Here is a 5,836-nt window from a genome sequence, read left to right on the forward strand (position 1 = left end):
CTCTGGTTCAGCCTCTCAAATGAGATTTTGATGCTTGGGTTTTCCACCCAGCTGTGAAGGAACAAGAGTGAAAGAGGAGAAATAAAACAAGCCAATCATTTGACTTAGCCTGATTCCTACTGCTTAGCCAGAGGCATGGGCTATGCTATAAATTTAGGTCGAACTTAACTGCATTAGGTTGTTTTTCTAAACAATAAGTCTACACCACCACGCCCGTTCCACTGACCTTAGGGGGATTAAAGTTGATTTCTGTACTGCTCCTTTGCGAGAGGAGTAACGGTAAATTTGACCTTACGTGGTCAACTTTAGGGTAATGCAAAAAGTTGACGTTTTTGGACTCTGCGAGGTGTCCCACAGTGTCCCAGTATGACCACTCTGATCCACGATTTCAACTCTGCTGTTCTCCCAGGTACACAGGAAAAGCCCCGGGAAAATACGAATTTCATTTCCTGTTTGGCCAGCGTGGCGAGCCCTGCAGCAAACATGACCATGAATGCCCTGGGTCACAAATGAGCTCCAGTAGGGAGCATGCAGGAGATCCTAAATCTGATTGCTGTGTGGGGAGAGCAATCTGTGCAGGCAGAACTCAGAAGCAGCAGAAGAAATGCTGATATCGATGCCAAAATCACAGTTGGCAGGGTGGAGAAAGGACACAGCAGGGACACACAGCGGTGCCACATGAAAATAAAGGAGCTCAAGCAGGCGTACCAGAAGTCAAAGGAGACAAATGGTCAGTCTGGGTCAGAGCTGCAGACATGCCGCTTCTATGAGCAGCTGCCTTGGATTCTAGAGAGCATCCAACCAGCATCCCAAAGCTGTCCATAGATACCTCCTCCATGGGTCTTCAATGAGGAGGATGTTGTAGATGAGGAAGAGGACGAGGAGGAGAATGCTCAGCAGCGAAGTGGAGCAGCTGACCTTACCGACAGCCAGGACCTTTATTTTTAAACTTTGGAGCCAATCCCCACTTCCCAGGACTTATTGCTGCCAGACTCTGATGGTGGGAGGCGAGGGGGCAGGGGGTGGGGCATGCTGGCGAGTTGCACATTTGTAAATATGATAGAAGTGGGTTAAGGCAACTGGGTGTGATCTGTGGAGGCCACTCTGCTTACACAGCGGGGGTTCCCTATAACAATTTGATCCTCCCTGCACATCTCTACAACTCTGTCATAGAGGAACTCTATAGTGATAGAAATGTAGCCGTGTTAGTTTGGTGTAGCTGAAACAAAATACAGGACTATGTAGCACTTTAAAGACTAACAAGATGGTTTATTAGGTGATGAGCTTTCGTGGGCCAGACCCATTTCCTCAGATCAAATAGTGGAAGAAAATTGTCACAACCATATATACCAAAGGATACAATTAAAAAAATTAACACATATGAAAAGGACAAATCACATTTCAGAATATCCCCCTTCTGTTCTGAAATTTGATTTGTCCTTTTCATATGTGTTTATTTTTTTTAATTGTATCCTTTGGTATATATGGTTGTGACAATTTTCTTCCACTATTTGATCTGAGGAAATGGGTCTGGCCCATGAAAGCTCATCACCTAATAAACCATCTTGTTAGTCTTTAAAGTGCTACATAGTCCTGTTTTTTGTTTCAGGAACTCTTTAGTGCTTCTCAGAAGGTTTCTGGGGCCTGCCTTATTCTGACCTCCATGGTAGGATACCTTTCTACGCCAAACTAGCAGTAAGTGGTCTGGCAGTTTTGCAGCACAAAGCATTGCAGCATACAATCCAGGTTTCTGGCCACATTCAGTCAGCATCTGCTCCCTGTCATGCTCTGTGATTTGGACCGATATCATGCATGACAACCTGGATGATGCACGGGAAGCTCTGTAACTGGTAACACTGGCAATCCACCTCTGTTTGCTCATCTCCAACAAACCATGACTTCAGGTTTGCTCACCACGGGAGCCCCTGTTAGCCCACACAATTCCCCCCTTCTCCCTGGCAGCTCCCTGTGGGAAGGGAAAGTTGCATTCTAAACAGGAGGTGGCAAACACATGCTGACTGCAGGAGCTCCTACAAGCATGCCTGGCTACCCTATCCACCTTACAGGACCCCTTGTGATCACAGACCCTTTTTGGAAATGCAGACGCACACCTAGCCATGAGGGCTGCAGTTTACAGCTGCTCTGTCACACGTGCTTTCAAAGCAAAAGCAAAAGAGCAAGATCCCCAACCTGTGGCTTGCCAGGCCTGCCACCAAACTGAGTCCAGATCTGTGACTTGTACCTGCCTAGTAGGCACTTACAAACATAGCTTTGGCCTTGTACATAACACACACTTAGGCTATGTCTACACTGCAGGCTTCTTGTGCAAGAATGGCTGTTCTTATGCAAAAACTTGCAAAGCGACTACACTGCACGTGCGTTCTTGCACAAGGAAATTTACAGTAATGCATCGGAACAGAGGGCTTCTTGTGCAAGAGTTATTCCTCTCCCCTTGAGGAATAACCCCTCTTGTGCAAGAGCTCTTGCTCAAGAAGGCCGTGTGGACGGGCAACAGGGGTTTCTTGCACAAGAAACCCTATGGCTAAAATGGCCATCAGAGCTTTCTTGTGCAAGAGAGCGACAACACTGCCATGGACACGCTTGCGCAAAAGCACATCTCTTGTACAAAAGCACACAGCAGTGTGGATGCACTCTTGAGCAAGACCTTTCGCACAAAACCCTTGCACAAAACAGTTCTTGCGCAAAAAGCCTGCAGTGTAGACGTAGCCTGATTGTGTGGCACAGAGGTTCTTTCATGGTAAAAGATTAGCTTATGGCTACGTCTAGACTGGCATGATTTTCCAGAAATGCTTTTAATGGAAAAGTTTTCCGTTAAAAGCATTTTCGGAAAAGAGCGTCTAGATTGGCACAGATGCTTTTCCGCAAAAGCACTTTTTGTGGAAAAGCGTCCGTGCCAATCTAGACGCGCTTTTCCACAAAAAAGCCCCGATCGCTGTTTTTGCGATCAGGGCTTTTTTGCGAAAAACAAAGCTGAGCTGTCTACGCTGGCCCTTTTGCGCAAAAGTTTTGCGCAAAAGAACTTTTGCCCGAACGGGAGCAGCATAGTATTTCCGCGAGAACACTGACAATCTTACATTAGATCGTCAGTGTTCTTGAGGAAATTCAAGCGGCCAGTGTAGGCAGCTGGCAAGTTTTTCCGGAAAAGCGGCTGATTTTCCAGAGAAACTGGCCAGTCTAGACATAGCCTATGAGTTCTACAATGTATCTTCTCTAGAGTCTGCCCTTCATTTTTTTTTCATTGCAGCATGTACAACAGTGAGTCCATTGCCCACTCCGCTTAGGCCTCCTGAGCCTTGGCTGCCACAGATCAGAAAGTGAAAAAAGCGTACTCGGGATGACCTGTTTAATGAGCAAATGTGATCTGCCCACACCGACAGGGTGCAATTATATGCATGGAGGAGGAGGATGTTGCAGATGATATGAATGGAGCCTGAGAAGAGCGGTCAGGGAACTGTTAAACAAGACTGAATCCTGCTTATTGGGACACAGGTTTTACATCCGCACTGTATCTGTATCACTGTGCATTAATCAAGTCAAACAGAAATGGCTGAAACAACAACTGGTTTTATTTAATAAAATACTAAACTTAGAAAGCAATCACAAAATCTGGTTGTCACAAATGAAGCCTCGCATGAGGCCAGAACCCAAAACAGGAATGGTTTAAACAGTCCTACCAGCGTCTCGATGTCCAGAGAAAAGAGGTAGGTGAACGTCTTCAGGCTGAGGAAAAAACCAAGCAGAGATGGGGCAGAGTTGCAGAGACCCAGACAGGTAGACAGTCTTCTTGCTTCTGGTCTTCTTTCTTCTATACCTGACATGCTGTCCTGCGTGCAGTGTGTGGACTGGAGGACAAGATGGTACATGTGCATGTGTATATGACTGGCCCTGCTGCAGCCTCCTAACTAAAACAAATAAACCCTGTGCTAGCAGTCGTTACAGCGGTGAAACTAGATTTCTGCACCACAAAGGGCTGTCAGCAACCAGGCTAGCTTCTGCCTAGATGGCCTACAAAGCCAAACAGCCTGCTAGCTGTCGCCCTAGCATTGCTGGGTTGTGCTGATGACATGCACACAGAGAGCCCTGAGGGGCGGGTGAACTCCCCTTAAGAACTCTCTGGTTACCAGGCAGATTAGGGTCATGTGACCCATTTTACCCACCTTCCTCTTTTTCCTGCTCTTTTCTGACAGGAGATGGTGACCAGGAGGCTGGCTGCCATCTTAAAGAGGAAAACAAAGTGGAGGACATTAAAAAAAAAAACCCTGATGCCCCTCCCCCAACAGAACATGAATACAGGATCCAGGATGAGATATTGAAGATTGTGGGGCACCAAACAGAGCTGTTGAGGTGCCTGGTAGAGATGCAAGAAAAAGCTTCTAGAGTACAGAGTCCCCCTGCATGCTATGCTGAGCTACTTGCCCTCATCAACAAGTTCCAGAGCTTCCTCTCCCAAGTGCCATAGAAAGTGTGTGTGGGAGAAGTCAAGGGCAGCCTTGCACTCAACTCCTAGGGATGTCTCCTGGGACAGAAGGCTGTCATTCCCACAGCTGTGATTGTAATATGCCACTTTTCCTTGCTCCCTTCATCTCTCCTCCTCCCAGAACTCACATTGTGACCTCCTTTTCTGTCTCTTCCCTGTGTTTCCTAAATAAAAACACATGGCTTCAGAACAACAGGATCTTTATTGCATGTGTCACCTGCACAGGGGGTGGTTTACAGGCCAATACCCATGATGTAAGAGGCCCTTTGTTAAAAGCAACATGCATGGCTATCACATCACTCTCTAGTTGTTCATGCAACTGGTTCTCAAAGCCTTTCTGATTTGCAGTGCCCTCAATGTGCTCTACTTATTGTCCTAATGTCTGGCTGCTCATAATTAGTGGCGAGGCGATCTGCCTCAACTTCCCACACTTCCAGAAACTTTTCCCCTGTTACTTTCACAGATATTATGGAGCACGCAGCAGGCAGCCACACCAATGGGAATGTTCTTTTTGCTGCGGTCTGCTGTAGTCAATAAATTGCAAAAACTTGCTGCTAAAAGGCCAAAAGCATATTCTAGCACCATTCTGCATTTGTTCAGCCTGTAGTTGAACTGCTCGCTGTCCAGGCTGTCTGTGTACAGCTTTGTGAACCATGGGAGCAAGGGGAAGACTGGGTCTTCAAGGATAACTATTGGCATTTCAACATCTCTAATGGTAATTTTCTGTTCTGGGAAGAAAGTTACATCTTGCAATTTTCTAAAGATGTATGAGTCATGCACCTTTTCTGACGAGCCAACGTTGATGTTGGTGAAATGTTCCTTGTGATCCATCCATGCCTGCACCACCATTGAGAATACTCCTTGCAATTTATGTAGTCTTCGGCAAAGTGATCTGGTGCCAACAAAGGAATATGCTTTCCATCTATCGCCTCACAATGCTTAGGGACCCCCATTGCAGCATAGCCATTCACTATGTCCTGCGCATTTCCCAGAGCCACTATCCTTCCTAGAAGAAGGTTATTGATTGCTCTGGCTACTTGGATCACAGCATCCTGCACTGTAGATTTACCCATATCAAATTGATTCCCAATTAACTGGTAGCTGTCTCCCATTGCAAGCTTCCACAGGAAGCCACTCGCTTCTCAAGAGTCAGAGCAGTATCGCTGGTATTGCTGCACTTACGGGTGAGAAAAAGCCATTCACAAAATTCAGTGAAAGTGGCCTTAGGCATGCAAAAGTTTTTCAGCCACTGGCCATCATCCCATGGCTGCATATCTACGAGGTGTCACCAGTCTATGGGTGTCTCACAGGACCAGAATTGCTGTTCCACTGTGTCAA

The 5,836-nt window shown here is 46.5% G+C and overlaps 1 pseudogene; it reads left to right on the forward strand.

Annotated features, from left to right (window-relative positions):
• Window positions 1–366: 366 nt before the first annotated feature.
• On the forward strand, window positions 367–4,480 carry LOC149523604 (uncharacterized; annotated as a pseudogene).
• The last annotated feature ends 1,356 nt before the right edge of the window (window positions 4,481–5,836 follow it).

This window comes from Pelodiscus sinensis, chromosome 14, assembly GCF_052426305.1.
Source record: "Pelodiscus sinensis isolate ZL-2025 chromosome 14, ASM5242630v1, whole genome shotgun sequence".
Lineage (NCBI taxonomy): Eukaryota > Metazoa > Chordata > Testudines > Trionychidae > Pelodiscus > Pelodiscus sinensis.